Below are 21,366 nucleotides of genomic sequence, written 5' to 3'. Positions count from 1 at the left end.
TGCCTCGTCGGAAGATTCTAGAGCTTCTGCGGTAGGAATAAACACATTAATATCTCATTGGAAGATTTTAGAGCTTCTGCGGTAGCAATAAACACAATAAACACGTCCCCACCTTGGCGCCAAGCGTCCCCTTTCAGTTTCTTTCAACCGCTGTGTTGAGAGCCTCAAATTCTGCTTCTGTGAGTAAAGGAGAAAGAGAGCCTATTCTTGATTCATTCCTGTTATCAATCTTTTTCTTTTAAACTATTAGATCAAACTCTTTATCATCAGAGATTTTTCTTTTTCCCTCACTCGGCCTCCGGCCACAGCACACACCCCCTCCAATCATCAGTTTTTCTCCTCAGTTATTTTCTCCTATTCATGGCCCCTTTGGGCCCGTTTAAGCACTGCATTATCTGTGACAATAAGATCCCACTTTCCAACGGACAGGCTAAGTGCCTTTTCTGCTTGGGAGAACATCAAACTTCCTCCTGTATCCATTGCAAAAAGTTTAAGTTCTTCGATCTCACCTCTCGAGGCTAAAACTCCGACTTTGGGAACAACCCTTACAACCAGTTCAAATGGCCCAACCTCCCCGTAGGGCCACTCCCCAAACCAAAGCAATGGAAAAAGCCATTACTGAATCATCGAAACAATGTCCATCGGCTACACCAGCTCATTCCAATTCTCCATCTGCATCATCTAAGACCTCAAAGACACACAAATCGAAACTCTCCATACCAAAGTCCTCGACTTCAAAAACAACCTCTAAACATCAGAGACCGACTGAAGCTGCTCCAGCTCTGGAGCCTGTTTATCCTGAATGAGCTAAACAGTCTACAGTAAGCCTACAGACATCCCACCACAACCACAACTCTCTGAATCAATTTCGGTCGGATATCCCTCAGATGATGACAGACTTCCATCTCATCAACCCTGTTCTCAGTCTCCAGAATGGGATGATAGAGTTGATCAACTAACCTCCTCTCCTCCCAGTCCACAACCTTCCATTCCTTCCAGCAATCCTTGGTTATTCCATCGCCCGAGGATTCCCATTCCGAATGGCTCGACACCGTTCCATATTTGATGCCCTCGGATCGCACACCGATTCCTGACCAGGACCGTAACATCAACAATCACGACAGTTTGCTTCATTGCATGTGGTTCAAACCCACGCTCAGCATGGACATCGGGTTGCCATTTGCCCCGACCAGTGCTCTGCTTGACAAACTGCACCAACTAGTCAACCAGGTGTTTTACCCGGTTCGATAATAGCATCTAATAGTCGGCCTGCCTCTCGACAACCATCGGTGTCGAAGCAGCCACATCACCAAGAGGTGACTGTACCTCGACCTGCTTCCCATTTGATATAAAAAAAACCTCAGACAGTCGAGCAGATTTCATCCACACGTGAGGCTTTTGCAGCTCCAACCTCCCAATACTTTCCTACTACAATAGATGAAGGAAATCATTCTTCACGCTCGGTGTCGCCAATGTCAATTTATTCTACTGCTGTGCCATTGCATCAGCAACCTCCATTTTGACATCATAGAGACACAGGCTCTGATATCGATGATCCTTGCTGTTCATCCTGGTCCATGGACACTCGCTCCATTCCGTTACATCAACACAGTTCCCGCCCTCCGGTAAATCCAAGTCATCGACCCCGGCATTGTTACAATACCGAGTTCAACACCAAGGTCCATCCCTACCAATCGAGGTTTGTTGATGCTCAACCACCATCTTTCGATGTCATCAATCATCGACATAGACAGATTTCCATGGACATGCCACGTCCATCTTTTCCAACTCATAACCACCAATACTATGAAACTCATCCTCTCAACACCAAAGTCGATTGACAATCCGTCGACTCCAGACGCGACCTCAATGGCTCTGACCATGGATCTCAGCCGCAGACTCCATCAGTTTTACTTACCTCTCCAGAGTTGGACATTGTTGATACTGACTCACTGGCAGAGGATTTCCAAACCTATGCCCAACTTACGATTTGCATGGCTAAATCCCTTGATCTGCAAGTCCACCAACCATCGACAGAAACAGCCGATCATCTGTATGACCCGATCTCTAAAAATACAACCACTCTGGTGCACATATTGATGTTACCATCTCTCCTTACTATTGCACAGAGATCCTGGACAAAACCAGCTGCCTCCCATACCATGTCTAAGCAAATTGATAGCCTCTATAGAATTCAGGAGCCATTTTCCTCCAAAAACAGCTCTAAATTCTCTATTTGTCAAAGCCTCTCAATTGAGATATTGTCACCGACAGTCTCTCAGATCACCAAATAAAGACAGCCGACGAATAGACTCCATGGGTAGATGGCTTTACTCTTCCACAGTCTTTACTATGCGAGTCGCTAATTATCAAGGAGCCATGGGAGCTTACCAACGCTTTCTCTGGGACAGCATGTCTACCTTTATTGTATCCCTGCCAGAGGATAAAAAGATACTAGCTCAAACCTTCCAACAAGAGGGTCTCTCCGTTGCTAAACAACAGGTGCTTTCTTCCCACCACACCGTAGACACTGCAGCCAAGTCCATGGCCACTTCAGTAGCCCTATGCCATTTTTCCTGGATCAGCATCTTCGGCCGCCTTAGCCGAAGATGTTTGGGCACGTATTGAAGACCTCCGCTTTGATGGAGCAGGTCTTTTTCATGCTGAAACTGACGATATACTAGAGAACGTACAAAAGAAATGTTCAGCAGCCAGACGTTGGAGAGTTTACCCTTCCTACTAGCAACATACTCAACAAAATCAATGGAAACAACCCTAAAACTCGTTCCAGAGATTCCAATGAGACCCTCCATGATAAACCTCTTACAATCCATACTTCAAAAACCAAAGAGCCAAAACTCGGCAACAGCCTGCCACTAGGCGGAATGACCAGAAACTCAAACACCATGTTTGACGTTCCTCTGACCGAGATCGCCACCCCACCACCAGCAAGCCCGCCCTCTGGAAACACTTACCTGCACGGGAATCCATCACCACATATTCCTTGGTACTCTCCATCATCAAAAACAACTACTGCATCCACTTCTTCGAACTTCCTCCGATAACACACGTTGTTACTCCACCGTCACAACCCCTGCAACAAGAAATAACAAATTTACTTCTCAAAGATGCCATACAACCCGTTTATCAAAACAACACTGGATTTTTCTCTTGCTATTTCACCGTCCCCAAGAAAGATGGGAGACTTCGCCCTATTCTAGATTTAAGATTATTAAACAACTACATTGTCACCACAAAATTCAAGTTATTTTAATCCTTATATTATTGTCCAAATCCTAAAACAGCAATGATGCTGTGAACGACCATGACAAAGGACAGCAGTTAAAAATTCCAAGGCAGACTGAAGGGTTATGAAAATTTAAAAATCCAGGTTGTATAAAAGTGTTTCAGCTTAGTTCCAGAAATTTTGAAAACTAGGCCTACCTCCTTGTGGAAGGTATTCCAACACTATAAAGGCCTTATGTTTTGTGATTGGGGACTGGAATGTGCAAGCATTTCCCAAACCTGCCAAAAAGCAATGAAGCACTGCGAGCAAAATATATAGACTTAGGTCTTTGTCTGGTCTAAAGCACTCAGACTAGTGTAAATTCACTGTACTGGAAATTTAATGGAGAGCACACATACACAGAGACACACGTCATCCACCCCCTTTCATCCTTCCCTCTGAGTCAGAAAGTGGCCATCTGAGATCACATCTCCACTTATTTTTTGTGGGGCTCTGTCTTCTTCCTCAAAAGAGGCTTTCTAGTCTATCCTATGGCTTGTATGACATGCCTCAGGGACTATAGTATTATAGCCTAAATAATCAACATTTACAAATTAATTTAGAAATTTAGTGTAGAAAAACAAATTTGCTTTCGTTATTTTTAAATTAGGTATTGATTTCTGATTTTAAGATAATTTAAAATGAAAGTGTACGGGAAGTAAATTTAGGTTTTATTCTCTGGCTGCTAAAATTACCAGTTTGACAATCCTCACCTTAAATTCAGTTGAAAATGATTTTTAAAACAGGAATGAAAAATGATTGAGGGGAGAAAATAAACATGTAAACAACAAGGAAGCCATCAACTATGTGTAAATTATGGTCATAGTATGGTATCCTGTGATTTCATTGTTAAATGTTTAATGTGCAGGTTTATGGGGTTATTTTTCACGATATTGAAAAAACTTGCATTAAATATGTTCATCTTGGAATTTTGTGGTTGGTATTTGCAATAACAGCTGCCTATTATGAAGAGACATGCTGCAAAATAGGAGCTTTCAATTATACAGAAGCTATAAACTAGGAAGTTTTGGAAACTCCCATAGATTGTTTTTGAAGCAAATGTTTGTAAATAGATTTCTTGTTTTGGTTTAAAACTGTATTGTAAGTCACACCGTTGCTTTTATCTGTCTCTTTTAGAATGAGAGTTGAGTTTGACTCCTTGGTCAGTATTGAAACAAACAAAGTTGTTTGTTTAATTATCATGTGTCAATTATGATGATGACTTACTCTTCCTTTTCCTAATCTCTTCTTGATTGTTTATCTTTTTAAAAGGATTTCTAGCTTGATGTTCAGTCTGTAAATTACCACTTGGTGTGGTGTCATTTTTCAGAGTCACTCGCTGGATAGAAATATAGTAGTTGTAAATTAGTACTGTGACATAGTCCAGCACATGATGAGCTTTGCTGTCACTCCAGTTTTGGTAACCTTTATTTAGTTTAGGTTTTCTTAAGTGATGTTGCCAACCCTTTGAACGAACCGATCACAAATGACATTGTATCCAATTTAGAATAGATTTTTTTAGAGACAAACTTTACTTTGAGGTAGCTAGTCAAGGAAGTTTAGGGCTATGGGGAGAGACCACAGGCAGAATTGAATGGCAGGATGTTGCCAAGAAGATAACCATGGTTGTTTAACAGCATAGGACTGGGCTGGTTCTACAATTAGAATGAGGTGATTACTTCGAGGGGCAGAGTCTTAGGTAAGCAATGGAAACCATTACTTGGATTCCTTGGTTGTTTCCCCTTTTTGGGTGAACTGAGTGGTTTATGCCTTGTAATGAATAGATTGCTGTATCAGAAGTGGTTATAGATGGGCACAACACGCTTCATTGTGGTTCAGCCTGAAAAGTACATGCGGCATCACAGGTCCCTGTGTGTTCCCTCCCCCATCCCACCCACCCCCCCGGCTGGCTGCCCCATTTGCAAGCCTGTGCACACTGGCCAAGTCATCCTTCCAGGGTGGCTGTCCAGTTCAGGCAGGAGCCCAGGCTGCCCTTCCCTGCCTCCTTCAGCAGCTGGCCACTCAGATGAGGAGGCGGGATGAGGGTTCTTTGTGCACAGCCATTGGTTCATTGACTGCCTGAGGAGGTGGGGAAGGAAAACCAGGCTCTTGCCCAGATTGGATAGCTTTCCCAGGAGGATGACTTGGCCAGCGTTCACAGGTGTGTGAGTGGAGCAGCCAGCTGTGGAGGGGAGGGAACAGATTGGGCCAAAACACCATGAAGTACTTCATGCCCATGTCTAAATGGAGAAAAAGATATTGTCTCATGTCTGATGTTGAAACACAGTTCAGCTGCCTAGAACAGGAAGAGGGTGCTATCTTGTTCTTTGCTTCAGACAAAAGAATGTTACAGTCCGTTGTTGGTGGGGAAATGGAAATACAATTAAGGGAATCCTGATGTGAAGAGTTTGGATGAAGGAAAGGCCCATTGAGAGCTGGAACTTGCATGTATAGCCTAAGTTGTAGCCTAACCTGGAAGTTCTGAGAATAACAAAATAAAGAATGGCTCTATTGACTGAAAAGTAACAAAAAGTTATGATCTTTGAATTGATGCTGGATCATAGAATCAGGTGATCTCTTACTGTCAGTCTGTCAAACCATGAGTGGTCTCAATCAGACCAGATAGGCGGGATATAAATAAAATAAATAAATAAATAAATAAACTTGAATAGGGTTTTGAAGTCTAAAAACAAATATAGGTATTTCATCCTGCTAGAGTCTTATTTTAGCCATTGAACTCCACAGCCACATGACTTAGTTAAACCAGGACTGAGGAAAAGAACGTAATGTAGTGAAGCTTGATTCAGGTTGTCATTCTGTTACATTAGGAGCTTAGTGAGTTCAACAAGAGGCCTGCACTTATACAGCCTTGATGATTTGACTCCAAAGAAGCAGAGCTGAAAAAATGAATCCATAGAATGACCACCTGTCTAGAGATGAACTGAAATGCAGTCAAGGAGTGACTGTACACGTCCAACACATCTCTATGTCTAAAAAAGAAACAAGAGTAAAGAACTTTAAAACAGAGGAATGAATAATCTATGTGCTTCCCAATAGAAGCAGAAGGATTCGTGTCCTTATCGGAGATGAGAACATTTACTTTTTTTAATTACAGCTCCCGGAATCCCTCAGCCAACACTACCAAAAGATATGCCAACAATGCATTTCGGAGAGTTGGAGCCTTTTAAAAAAACTTTACCAGTTTTTGCCCTAGTGTAGTTGTTCCTTACAAATATAGCAGATTATTCTTTACAAGAAATCAGTCTAAAAATAAACAGGACTAACTCCAGCCAGTTACGTGGTCATTTGAATCAAAGATGGGAGAATAATATGTGACGGTGTTAAGGACGTATTTATTTCAGAATGAAAATATCCGGAGTTTTAAGTTGATGGGGAAAATATTGCTTCCCCTGATATTTATCCTTTTCTCCTTAAATAGTAGCACAAAACCCAAAGAGTTAAAACTCAATTATACATTGTTATACTTATATCCAGGGATCGTTTTCTGACTTAAGCTTTACCAGCTAAAATTAAACTTGAATCCTGAGTACATTTAACTTGGAGCAAATTGCACTGAGAATACTAGAACAAAGGGTTGGTCAGCTTCAACAGAAACATTAATTGGCAAATGAAGCTTCCATGTGAAGGGAGTATTGTTTTCATGTTAATATTCTTACATGCAGAGTGACAGAATTGTATTTCGCTACCTCATGAAATGTGGGGTGAAACGACAGATGGTGAACTGCTGTCATGTCCCATGGCTGTCATTTCAAATGAACCATCATCCTCTAAAATAAAGGATCCTATCCCTGCAGTTTATCCATCCATATTTTCCTATAACCTGGAACAGGGTGTAATCCAGTATTGTTGTTGTTGTTGTTTCTTTTTCTTTACCGCCTGTTGTTTGTTGGTGTGTTCTTGTTCGTCTTTCAGATTTAAATGCTGGGAAGGAGATTTTGCATTCGTTATGAAACATTTGACTGAGTAAATTTAAATCAAGTGTAAAATCTGCCCAAAATGTTCATGTTAGTTATATTTGCAATATTATTACTGTGGCAGGGATTCCCCATGTGAGGCTGCTTTTTCTTCAGTCATTTTGTTACAGGTGGACAGTGGTTCCCAACCTTGGATAACCCAGATATTCTTGGACTGCAGTTCCCAGAAGCCTTCACCACCAGCAGTGCTGGGCAGGGTTTCCGAGAGTTGCAGTCCAATAACCCCTGGGGTTACCCAAGGTTGGGAACAACCGCGTATGAACAAGCTACATGCATAAGGGTGTGACTTCAAACACCTTCATTCAGTCAGGATGCTCAGAGATGTTAACTTGGTGGTTTTAGGTGTCTGTACATGTGCGTATTACATCCACATATTTGCTATGAGAAACCAGTATTTTCTATTTTAAAAAACCTACAGTGTGGGACTTCCCTGAATGACCAGACTAATTTCTCAAAACACTGTGTAGAAAACAGTCAAAAGGTTCAAGGATTCCCCTTTTATTATATATATATATTGTTTTGTAAAAACTGTTTCATATTAACTTCCTTCTTCCTTTTCTTTTTCTGGCTTGTTATCTTCCCAGGGGCCTGCAGTTAAGTTGATTGATAACCGTTAGTCAAATCCAGTAACTGTATCTTTCTGTGGTTGGAGAGGAGTGCTGAAGTGTATGCCAAGCCATTCAGTTGTGGTTTTTCTTTAAGCTTCCAATCATGCCAGACTTTGTCACAATAGTAGATACAGTGGGCAGAGAAAAACGTTGTTAAACTGTAGAAACCAAAAACTGTTACTCATTCTCACAGAAGCTGGGTGGGGGGAGGGGAGAAATGCAACTTGGAATGCAGGAAAAAATATATTAGCCCCTCAAATTTCCCTCTATCAGTCATATGACTTAATTCTACCATTAAGGCACAAAACTTGCATTTTAGTGGTGAAGAGATACCATCTAACTTTCGTGAAAACGGGAAAACTGTAAAAAACTTCAATCCTTGTTTTATTATTTACATGTAGTTAAGACACTGTCCATTCAACCTCCATTGGAATGAATGGGCTGCTGCAGAGAACAAAGATTTCACTTCTATGATATCAATTCTTTCTCTAGTGGATTGTGCCCATAACATTTTGTCATGAAGTGGATAGTGTTGGTCAGTTTGTTTTATGTGGGTGTCCGATTTTAGGTAGGGATATAATTAGCCATTCTTCAGTTATCTAACAGCCTGTGTCTACTTTACAGAGAATAAGTTCTATCAAAGTCAATGGGAATTGTTTCCAAATAGGCATGCATTGGATTATATTGTAATGCTGTATTCAGGAAGCATACTTAAAAGGAGTTAAATTGCAGACTAATCTGTTGTATACCTAAAAATCGACTGATGTGTGTGGGAAAGTTTCATTGAAAATGATGAAATTTTTTAGCTATAAGCACAAATTATTTATTTCATTGGAAGCAAAGTTATTCCTTCCATGCAAACAGTTTTGGTTTGGGGGGGAAACATCTGACTTATTTATAAAGATTTGTTGGTATTTACAAACTGTATATTTATCATTTTGATGTCATACCGACATTGAGATTGTTTGCTATTCAGATTAAATTATTAAAGCTTATGCTAAAATGTGTATATTGCAGTTTGGGATGATTAAGGAAAATCTTATTTTATATAAAGAGTAATAAAAAGTCTATACAGTATTTACTTTTTTAGATTTTTTAAAAGCATGTCAGAAAAATAGTTTCATATTCAAAACGGAAGTACTAAATTATTCTGTTTCTGATTACTTTGAGATAAAGTCATTTAATTTATTTGAAAGAATTTTCAAAATGCCTTTTAAAACAGAAAAGTAGTTAACATGCTCCAGTCGTGTTAAGGAAGATTATTTTCCTATTATCTAACATTTTTGTTTCCTTCAGTTTTTAAGCTTGTCTTAGTGTCTTTCTATGTGCTCAACATTTAAACACATTTATTCAAAGGATTTTTTTTTACACTTTAAACATCAGGTTAATATGCTGCCAAAGAAGTGGAAAATCAAGAAGAGATCTAAAAAGGGGTGGGACAGCGGGACATTGACAGCATCTAAGGACAGCTGAGGAGAAGACATAAAACAGCTCTGAAATATTTGGCTGTCTTGTACCAAACTTATACTATCTCAGCCAAATTTGTTGAAAAGGAATAAAAGAGTATGTGTGAGATTTGATGCTGATTAGACATTTGATGAATTATTTAATTTTTTTTCTGACATTGAGTACATCATTGAGGTTTTCATTCAGGCTACCTCTGCAGATTCCATTTTTATTCAATGAGAAGTCATATGGAGTGAGAACTTTTTGTAGCTTGGCAATCACTGATTTTGCCAACTGTTCCGTGGACTTCTGAATTGATTGATATTTTAGTGCAAATTAATCGTGAATGAAAGGGTGAACCAGATCAGTTTTTCCATTTGTCTGAATTTTGTAGTGGAGTTCACCAGTCCAAAAATGCATACATTATGGTATATACAAGTTGAAAGTGCTTGTAAAAAGGTGCCAAGTTAGAGGAAATTATGCCAAAAAGTGTGAATATAGTTTTCTGTGTATGAAAGGAGATCAGGAACTATTGGGTGAAGTGTTCAGTTGTCAAATGCTAAAAATTGTGTGATCTCTGGTGATAAAATATGATTGCTATCCTGATTTTAGGCAGGCATGTTCCAGCAACAGTATTGTTCATTCCAAAGTTGTCAGGAAAGCAACCCAGAGGTAGCCCGTGAACAGTTTTCAGAGTATCTGCAGTTGGATCTGGAAAACAAAACTAAGTCAGAACAGATAAAATCCTCTTAGCATGCCATGTTTGGGACAGATAAACTTAAATGCATATATCAGTCCAGAGTAGATGCTGGCAAATACGACAGGCATTTATGTGCTTCGAGAATGTAAAAAGCCAAATACCACCAAGTATGAATAAGTTGCTTTTACCAGTTTCCCAAAAGCGCTTTTGTGCATGAATTTCGAGCCCCACCTGTAGTTCAGTTATAATACCTCAAAAGCTTCCAGAAGTCCTCCTCCTGTCAAGTAATCCCCTATTCTTGAAGAATTCTTTGTCATCTAAGCACTACTTCTAAGAATCATTAGTTTACTCTGCCTATTTAGGTGCCATTGTTTGGATGGCTTGGGAATGTCTTTGTCCTAAACTCTGATGCCTCTCCTGTTATCTGAAGAAGGTGTACCCTCAATCTTTTCTTCTAAGCAGAGGCAAAGTCTCTGTCAATTCCAGAGAACTGCTACTTGCTAGGAAGACTGGATCTTCGTACAGTGAGGGCATGACAATTATAGTTACTACGGGTACTCTATACACTGGACAAGATTTTTATTTTCTTAAGACCACAAGCTAAACATCTTGGCCAGGTCAGAAAGTATGTTCATATTCAGAGCTATTCTTCTCTTGCTGTGTCTTTTGAAAATAAAACTGTCCATATATTAAGATCATCATTTATTAATTTTATAGTGCTTGACCCATTCATAAGCTAAGGCTTGTATCAAAGCCCTGTCTAATACTGTAGCTTTTAAAGTAGAACAAAAAATACACTGAGAAAAGAATGGGAAGGGTGTTGTTCCATCTTGAAAACAGGTGACTTTCTGGCACACTGTCAGTTCTTCTAATGACCTGTGGTGTGTGCAGTTGACTGATGGGCAGTCTAAAGTAGTTTATTACTGTCATGTGCTGCAGACATTTTGTGTGACAACAGGCACAATGGCTTTCTGTTCAAGGAAGTAAGACAGAGCTGGATCATAGCACTACTAGATAAGAAAAGGCCCGCTACTGCAGTTTCTGTCCAATGTAAAGGAACACTGGTGTTATGAAGAGAGGGTTGCCTCGTGAATTGGGGTGGGTGGAGAGGAAGAGATAACCACTGAAAAATATTAATCCTCTTTCCCTATTTGTTCTGCTTTCAAAAGATTCCTTGCAAAGTTATTTTGTGTTACCTAATAGCTTTGTCAGAAGTTCCAGTATATAGAAGATCATAGTATTGGACTAGAAAGTTATATTCTGATTGAGATTCTACCCCTGTTCAGGCATGTGTGATAGTTTCATGAAGACACTAAAGGGAACGAATGATGGGGCTGTACTCATTGACCTTCCACCCTATGTCCCCATGACCATTTGCCCACTGAGTACCCAACCTCTCTGCATGAGCAGGATATGAGCAACTTTGGGGAGAATGAGAACATTCTACAAAATATTTATTTCTGGGACAATTCGTTCTAAAAGCGAAGGTGCAACATGTAAGCAGTTGTATTTTTAAAAAAAACAGTGCTGTGCGAATTTTAACACAAGGGTTAAGACCAAATAATTTCTAGTTCAGAGCATTTAATATAATTTGCAAGGTGTAAAAGCAAACAGAGGTGCTGCACCTTTTATAGTTGCATCTAAGAAGGCAATCCAGCAGGACAACCTTGTCAGACAAGCTGCAATGGCTAAGATTTCCCCTTCTACACAGCTCTTTCATATTGCCATCCTAAATGTATTGCTTGAGATGAGTCTCTCCTGCTAAATGCTATCTATGGCCAGAAACTTGCATAACTTGCTCCAGCTAGTTGTGGCTAATTGGCAAGGTGTCATGATTTTATCTCAGCTACATGCCTTGTCATGCTTCTGATTGTGAAGCTGAAATGTACCCTGACACCTAGTCAGTTAGCCACAGCTGTGGAAAGTTACTGAGCCTTTACGTGAATGTCTGTAGGATTTTAGCCAATAGTTAGCATCCTGTTCTGAGTGGCAAAGCGTAATACACCACCCGTAGAGGTCTCACATGATTTCCAGCTTGCTGTTGTTGAATGCAGAGTGCACCTTTTAAAACAGTAAGAATTTGCCTTTGTGCAAATGAGTAGAGAACACTCCCTTTTGCAATTGACCATTGGTTCAGCAATAGAAGCAAGTGAGATATTGGCCTATGTATTTTTTAAAATTTTGAGCCAAGATTACCAACTATGTGCTATCCAAGTAAGATAGTCTTCTGCAATCGATGTATCATGATCTCATTTATGCCTAGTATACAAAGATAGATTTCTAGGTATTTTGGTATTGCACATAAAGTGCCATTTATAAACAAATGCCATTCTAATAATATTTTTTTTTAACAACAGGCATTGAGCATTATTATAGTAGTATTTTTTAAAACAATGAAGAAAAAATACCTTATAGAAGTTGGAATGTCATCAGCAAGTAAACATCAAAAGCACAAAAGGTTGTTGTTGTTATTCAAAAATACCAGACACAGTCAATCAAAATTATAAAAACATTGACTGGTGTTATATAACAGATAGAGGTTTTAACCAAAATCACTAAATATCTTTTAAATATTGGCGTAGTATGTATGCTGTTCCTAATACTGTTGATTTTTATAGCTCTGGTGGTGTTATTTCTGAGATCTATAACTGCTTATAATTATAGTACTTTGTGAAATTTCTTGACATTGTTCCCAAAGCCCCGATGATGATGGGGACTACTGAAATGTTTAATCCACAAGTGAGGTGTTTTTGCTAGATCTCTGTATTTTGTTAGTTTTTCCAATTCTTTATTTTGTACTCTGGCATTTCCTGGAATTGCAGTGTCAATGATCCAGACAGTTCTTCATTCTGTTACTACTGTCTGGTGTGTTATGTTCAAGGGGTCTATCAGTTCGGATCCAGAAATCCCAGAAGATCTTGATGTTGTCATTTTCTGACATTTTCTCTACCTGATGTTCCCATGGGTTTTTGGAGGCTGGCGAGTTACATTTTTAGCATAATGCCAGTACCTTAATTTTGCCACTCTGTCATGTCTAATTTTGTAATCTGTGCAATCTGGACATTGACAGATGAGATGTGACGCAGTTTTATCTTTTTCTTGGCAGAGTTGACATGCACTGTTAGCACTAATTCCTTGGATCTTAGCTTTCATCACAGTGGTCTGGAGTGCTAGTTCTTGTGCAGCAAAAATGAAGCCTTCTGTTTCTTTCTCAGTGGTCCTCCATTTTGGCCATGTTGAATTATGGTCATGCTTTCCATCAATATTTCTTTTTTATTGTCCATGTAGTGGTTTATTTTTTCAAGTGTCTATTTTCAAATTGTTATTTCTTTTATCGATCTTTTGTTTCTGTTTTTTTCAAAATATTTTCCATTTTTGCCGCCTTACTACCTGCTGTATTTGCAGTAATCCACAACCTCCAATTTATCATGGTGAATACAATCTGTCCGCATCACTTTTTGGATGTAGTGCATGATGCGTGCTCATTAGTTTCCATGTTTTTGATCCAATTCTTCTAATTCATTTTGAATCCAATCTATTCCAGCTGGGTATCTAATTACTGGAATTGTCCATGTGTTTTTGGCTTTGATTGTATTCCATTATACAATTTTGATTTTATGATTTTCTGCAGTCTTTTGATATATTCCTTTTCTGCCGTTTCTTTAATTTTTGTGTGCAAGATGTCTGCTTCTAGTATTCCAAGATATTAATGATTTTCATCACTTGGTAGTGATTTTATAATGTTGCTATTTTTAAGTCTATTTCATTTAGTTTGGGGAGCTTCCCATGGTGTACTCCTACTACTCCCACTACTCCCACTCTGTTCTTACTTCCCTACATTACTGGTGCATGAGAGCAGACCAAATGGCCAGGCCTAAAAATTAGGAGTCAAGTTCTAGAAGTTGCAGGTGAGCGGATATGCTTGCAGAATCACTGATTTTTGCATTTCAGGAAGTAAATGAGCAGCTATTGGCAAGTGTTTTAAATTATTAACTAAAGATTGCAGAATAAATCCAGTTGGTGAAATTAGTAAGGGGAAGAGGATGGTCTGATCTTATTTCCATATGATTTTAATTTCTTATCTCAGTGTTTGGTACTTCCTAATTTTTGTACTTTCTGTGCCTTTGACATTGCCTGTAGATGGACCCTCAACTTCCATAAGATCTGCTTTTCTATGTGGCTTAACAAACAAGTATTATAATAACGTTTAATGTTTGTTGCTTAAACAAGACAAACATTATTGTAATGCTTACAATATGTAATATGTCGTTGTTGTTCCCAGAGCTCAGTGTATGACTTCTGTAGCCCTAATTTTAATCCTGCAACATTCCTGTGATATACATTTGGCTGAGTGAGAGCAACTGTGGACCCATGTGAGAGATTTCCCGGCCTGTGCACCCTGACAACTAAGAAAAACACTGTTGTTAACATTTAACAGGTTTATTGAAGACAAACTCCCTTACCAAGGAGCTGCTCCTAGGTGCAGCCCTCTTCCTTGTAGTCAAAGAAGCTGAGACAACATATACAAACCTATATAATCCCATTAACCCCTGCCCCATTCTGTTTTACATTATTACCCCATCACTAACAACACATCTTACATAAAAAAGAGGTGAGTGGATGGGATGAAATCCCAAAGAAGCTGGGAAGTTTCTTTTGTGCTTCCTGATGGACCAGATTGAACATTGCTTCTCTCTGGTCTACCAGGCAGACTTGCCTCCTGCAACTATCCCCTGATTAGCTAAGCCAATGAATGACCAGCATTTAATTCCTCTGTCCAATCATCTCCTGACCCAAGCTCCCAAGGATCCCTGGGAACATGGCGGCTGCTCCTTCACACAATTAAGCTCCACTAGGGTGCAAACAGGGTCATGCAGGAAATGTCTGGGGTACCAGCAAAAAGACAAACAGTGAACTTTTTTGCCAAGTGAAGATCAGAACTGAGATTTCTCCACTCTGAGTAGGATTTTGTCCACAACACAACATTTGCTTTTCTTAATTCTTGAGGACATGATAGAGGTGTATGATATGATGCAGGATTGCAAGAAATTATGTAGGAAGAAAACCTTCTCCTTGTCTAGTTTCTCTGTACCATATATAACAGTATCGCTCTCTCATGATACTAGAACTGGGTCTGCCCATTGAAGCTGTATGACAAAAGATTCAGAATAAATAAAAATACATATTTTTTCATTTACTATATAGTTCAGCTCAGGTATTTAGTGCCACAAGATACAATGATAACCACATGCTTAGACAGATACATGGAAAATAAGCCTATCAGTGTCTACTCATCATGATGGCTGTATCTTACACAGCATGCTTCTTAATACCATTTCCTGAGAACATTAAAGAGTGCTGTTGCATTTTTATCCTGCTTATGGGTTTCCCATGCATATCTGCAGAAATAGAATGCCAGCCCAGATGATCCTTTGATCTGTCCAATACGCCTGTTACATTTTAAACAGTGTATAGTCGGAATCCTTTTATTATGCCAATGTTAAATGTGGTGGCATAAATGACAATAGAAGATCATCAGTACTTAATATGTTCCTGCTAGTATTTTGTTGTTCACAAGCTCACACAGTTGCTATGTGCCAAAGTATAAAACTGGTGGTGTGTTAACTAGCAACAATTACCCACTGCATTTTATTGCATTGAACTAACACCAAGATAATTAACCAATAAGATTCTGACAAATGAGTTAAATCACTGCTGTCTTCAATCAATATTGTCTGTTTCAATTGTCAGAACCTCTCAAAGGACTTTCAAGACATTCTTAACTGATATTTTAAAAACTTGAAATAATCTGAGACATTTCAAATTCAAGTATGTACTTTCTAAAAAGGCAGAGCTTCCTCTTTTCCTGCTTGCATATCTTACTCCAGGATTCATTGCTGGCTGCAAACTGTTTAGCCTAGTTTTTTAAAAAAAAAATCCTAGAAGAGTCATAGAAATAGAGGATGAGATTAATTGCTCTTCGGCAAGGTATCTGTCATCCTTGAGATAATAGTAAGAAAACTTGTGTTGTATTCCTTTGTTCATTTGCTTTGCAGTGCTGCTACGTTTCAAATAAGTAAGAGTTAACTTCCTTCACGCTTTCATTCATCTGTGTAAAGGTTTTCAGCTGATACAAGTAGGAGTATGTTTGGTTAAGCAAAGTTTATTCCATGAGAAACTGACCTACTGGCATTAAGCATTTGCTGTTCAAAGGTTTCCCATCATAGCAGTCAGATTAGAAATATTTTCAGTTGGTGAGGCCCAAAGCAAATATACATTATTGGCCTAACACTGGAAGGTAAAATCCTCAGTGTTTTAAAATAAAAAATCCATTCTAGTTTTAAAATGGTCTTAATACATATGTAATAGTGGCACAAGTATAATCACAGTTAAATTTTATGTCATAGGACTAATTGTTCTATTTTGACAATCTAGTGTTCCATAGCGAATCCACCTTAAATTAGGACTCTTCTCTTGTCTGCCTCCTTGCCTTGTGTTATGTTTTGTTTGATGAGCTTCATGGGATCACTAAGTTACTGGGTGAAGATTGGAAGGTGATTTTAAAGTTGAAGTTTTGAATGTGGGGTTCTGTTTCACTTACAGTTTGGTAGCAAAAAGGGACAACTGAAGTTTCAGTGTACTTGGGGGGAATTCCTGTTTTGGAATAAATTGTGTCTGTGGGGGTCTGTGGAGTTTGCCAAAATGGTGTCGAGTACATTGGGCTTTGGACTGCAGGATACCCTGTTTCTGTTTTGTTTTGGTGCTGCATTGATCTAGTGCTATGCCAGTTCAAAACTTAATAGTTAAAGAATGAGAAGACTGGCGAATGGACACTAAGAATCAGAGATTAACTAAAATGAGGGTTGTAGCCTTTCAAAGATTTTAGTAACAATTGAGATTTTCTTTCCATTTGAATCAATGCATGACAAAGTCTGGGAGCCACCATGGGAAAGGCCCCACTTCTTGCTACCATTCCCCTGATCTGACACAGGTACAGAACAGTGCTCTTGGCTATTGACATACTTCTACTGGATTTGTTTATGTGGCTCTGAAATTATATAAAGCTTTAAAAATTAAAAATGGTAACTTTCAAGATCTTTTATGCAGCAAAGTTAGAACATATTCTCCAGCTGCAGTTCTTAAATTGCTACAGGACCTGTTTTCTATTTAAACAGCCAGGGAGTGCTGCAGTTAGATTTTGCATATGCAGTACAACTTAGTCTTGTCTTTTCTTGAGTTCAGTTCTACATCAAACTTTATGTACTTTGGGCTGCCCAGCTGGAGTAGGACTAGGATCATGACTTCATTTTTTTCTAGAGGGATGCATGTAGAAAGAGATGCTGGGAGATGTTGTCTTCAGTCTTTGGACTTCATCTTGTCTATCATGCATCTACATGAAGATGCTGGGAGAAGTTAGCCAGAGGTTTGGCCTAAAGTGACATTAATATACAGATGGGGGCCAATCTGCCTTTCATTTCTGCCTAACAGGCCTAGGGATGCTATGGAAGCTTTGAACTAATGGAGCAATTTTTAATGAGCAGAAGTGAAGAACAAGATAAGATAGATGGAAATGTACAACTGATATTGAGTGAAGTACTATCTGTGATAGACCATGTTCAAAACTTGGGGGTTCCCCTGGATTTGACACTGTTGAACCTTATATACCATCAGTTCCAAGGAGTACATTTTATCTGCTTTGGCTGATTTATTATCTACGGCCCCATCTGGTGAAAGAAAACTTGTCCACAGGCATTTGAGAATGCAGATTATATTGCTATTGCATCAAGATTAGATCGCTGTAATGAGTTGTATGTAGAGTTGCCTTTGAAGATGGTGAGGAAGCTTCATCAGTACAGTTGGTTGTAGCGCCTAAGCATTCAGAGCATGTAACACCCATTCTTTACTGGGTATGCTGGTTACCAGTGAGCCCATTTTAAAGTGCTGGTGTTTATATTTATATAAATAAGTACTTTGGGACCAGGTTATCTGAAGGGCTGGCTGTGTATAAATGAGCATGCCTGTATGAATTAGCTTGCTTGGGTTTTGAGATTGGCCACAGAGGCACCGTACACAGTCCTCTTGTTAAAACCTGTCAGGTTATCGAGCACAAGAGATAGGGCTTTTTCAGTGGAGGCCCTATTATTACAGTGCAGTCCCCTCACATGTGGTATGCATCTGGGTCCTGCTTTTGTTTCACATGTGCTTAAAGAACTTGCTGTTCCAAGTTCCTGTTAACGGAAGGACTTCATCAGGATATAGTTTTAATTGCTGCTGTTTTCATTTCTTTTTAGTGTTACATTTTAAGTTATAAACTTTTTCTAATTGTAGTGAAATTAACTGTTACTATTCTAATTAGCACTAAAAGGTAATATAAAATACCTCAATAAATAAATAACCTAATAAAACAGAAGTTGCTAACTTCAGCAGCTCCAAAAGTCAGTTTCAGCCTCCTGGATCCTGTTGTGGGCCACACCCCATTTTGCTGCTGCCTGCTGTCAAAATTCAGTGGCAACTAGACATGGGGGGGAACAATTCCCTGTTCATTGAAAACTTAATTTTGCACTCAAACCATGAGCACAGGGAGTGCCTGCCTTGATTTAGATGATAATTGTATTCCTGGAGACTTCTAATAGTGTGGTTCTCTTGGACACCTTAAACATGCCCACTTTGTTTTGCCACAGAAATCTGATTTTTAAAATAGTGGTGCAGTTTACATTTGAGGACACAGTTGACATTTGACACCTCTAGGGGCAGTAAAAATGGAAGCAGTTATGTTGCTTACTTCTTCCATAGAACACACTATGATGACATGCTGCTGCTAACTTAACCTTGGATAATTGCTTTCTAATGTTGTTACACTTATTTTATGATGTAGCTTGATGGATCCCTTCTGGTTTCATCAACACTTACTGCTTTGTGGTCTCCTGGAGGTGTAGTAGTACTCAGATTGGAATAATCTTGGTCTTAGATGTTAACTTACACTTACTGTGTTGATTCCAGACTCTCAAATTGCATATGATGTGAGCAAGATCAGCATGGCAAATTTTTTATGCAGTTCCAGGTAAAACTCAAAAGCATATCGAGAAATTAGCAGGCCTGTTTTTAGTAAGCATATGTTTGTCACTTGTCACGTGCATGCTTTTCTTAAACAGCCATGCCACATCATCCTTTCATTCCTCCTCCCATATCTTTGGCAAGAAAGTAGCTGTAAGCTTCTAGACGTGTTTGCATAATTTTTTTTATTTTGCTGAATGGTAATAGAAAGAGGAACTTTCTCCTGTGCTATGTCTCATGTAGATCCATTCACAAAGATATAACTAAAAGGAAAGAAGAAGTATTTAGCCATGTTGGAAAATGTCATTCTTAAAATGAGAACAAGGAACTATACAAAACTTCAGATTAACCACTTTTAGTTGGATATAACAGGAAGCGGGCATTGTGCCTATCCTTCAGTGGTGTCAGTTGTGACTAACATCTTATTCAGATACACTCACATACAAATACACACCCGAATGGCTGTAAGAGGAGGGCACCAAATAAAAGAGTCAGGACCATATTAGTGAGGGATCTCATAAAATGTACAACTGGGACAGCTAGTTCCCAGTCTGCCATTTGTTGGGGGTTCAGCAGAAACATTTTTAGTGACATGAGGGTGGTAGATACCACTGAACAAGTCCCAGGAACATGCAAAGTAGCTTCCACTGGAAAGCATTCTAAGAAGTTAGATTCTTCGGTCACAATCCTCTTTGTGCAATGGACCATTCATAAGCAGTTTAACTTTTTCAAAGATTTTGTAAGGGATTTTTAAGTACTGTACTCTATTACACAAGCAGAAGCATTGTTGTTTTGAATGGAATGATCTGTGCTTGCACTATGTGAAGCCGGGGCTCATATGGAAGATCTATAGGTGGAATATTACAATTTGAGTTGCAAGATCACAGGAACAAGCTGGAGTCTCAAGAATTTGCTATGATTCTTTTGGTTGTAAAGTAGAGAGACAAATCTAAAGGTGTTATATGTGGAAAACCTTTTATTTTATTGTGTGTGGTGGCTTTAAATGCTGATCAGAAGATAACCAAATCCATCACAGCATGAACATTTCACTCTGATACTTTGGGTAGAAACAGAATGCTACATTCAGAGAGATATGATTTGGGTGGACTTTCATGTCTGAGGTATCAGAATTTAGACAGCTTGGCTGCTTCTTTCCCTTTAAGAATGTTGAAGCAGCTCTCAGCTGCCCAGTTTTCCAAGGAGCCCTGCTGATTTCTCCTGGATCCTCTCCCCGTTTTAAACTTTGTTTCATGAAAGGCTGCCTGGTGAGAAAAAGTGGGAGCACATAAGGCAAGGAAAGAAAGTTTGTGCATGTAGACTGCTTGACTGGCTGCATCCTCCCTTTCTCACTTCCTCCCAGGGAACAGCTGGAGCATTCTTAAAGGGACAGCAGTTAAGCATCCTAAAAGGAGAAGCAGCTTTGAGAGCAGACCCTTACTCTCCTGCACCCGTCTGTCCCTCCTTGCTTCCTTTTGCCTCTCTCACCACCTCCACTGGAAGTAATATGTGTGAATACAATCTAAAGTCTGAGTAGACCACAAACATGAGCCAACAGTATGATGGCATAAATAAGTAACGCACTAGTAAGCTGGATCAAGACAAGTACAGAATCTAGATCAAAGAGATAATGTTGCCAATCTTTTAAGCTGTGTTGTATCTCGGTTGAGGGGAGCTATACTGGCTTTGCCCGGTGCCAACCTGCCCTGTTCTCACAATGGCCACTTGCTCCTGCTGTTGTGGTGAGAGACGTTGGCCCTCACCTACGATGTTATGTTCAGTTTTGGGGACTACAGTTTAAGGATGATGTCAACAAACTGGAAATGTGGCCAGATGTCATGAGTTCAGCTGAAAAAGGCCTGGAATCAGAGGGGTTAATTATAGCTGAGGAAAATGCTGGGCAATTAGTATCACAGACAGCTGAATCACCACCAGATTCTCCTCCCCCACTAGCCGGAGTGAGAGTAAGCTTTGGCAGAGACTCACAACATGGAGGTCTGAGGCTCGCATGAATGCTTCTCATAGGAACATCAGGTCAACCAGTCCAGAGTTTTAACAGGATAGAATGATTCCAGAATTAGGTGATTATTGCTGCTATATGAATTGTACTCAGAGGCTTGGAAGCTCGTGGAAGCAACAAGTCAATTCCCTGGCTCGCGTCCACACTCCTGCTTATCTTGAACATTGCTCTCTTGACCCTTGGCTTTCAGACTCTAATTTCTGACTACAGTTTGTGTTTTGGTTTTGACAACTTGGCATCTGTTTTGTATCTCCCGGATT

At 39.4% G+C, this 21,366-nt stretch overlaps 1 protein-coding gene across 2 annotated transcripts in view; it reads left to right on the top strand.

Moving 5' to 3' along the window:
- CDK6 (cyclin dependent kinase 6) overlaps window positions 1-21,366 on the top strand; it is a 137,795-nt gene that overhangs the window by 96,744 nt on the left and 19,685 nt on the right. The gene's annotated exons all lie outside the window — the stretch shown is intronic.

This window comes from Pogona vitticeps, chromosome 6 (assembly GCF_051106095.1).
Source record: "Pogona vitticeps strain Pit_001003342236 chromosome 6, PviZW2.1, whole genome shotgun sequence".
NCBI lineage: Eukaryota > Metazoa > Chordata > Lepidosauria > Squamata > Agamidae > Pogona > Pogona vitticeps.
This window is presented reverse-complemented; position numbering and strand designations above follow the sequence as displayed.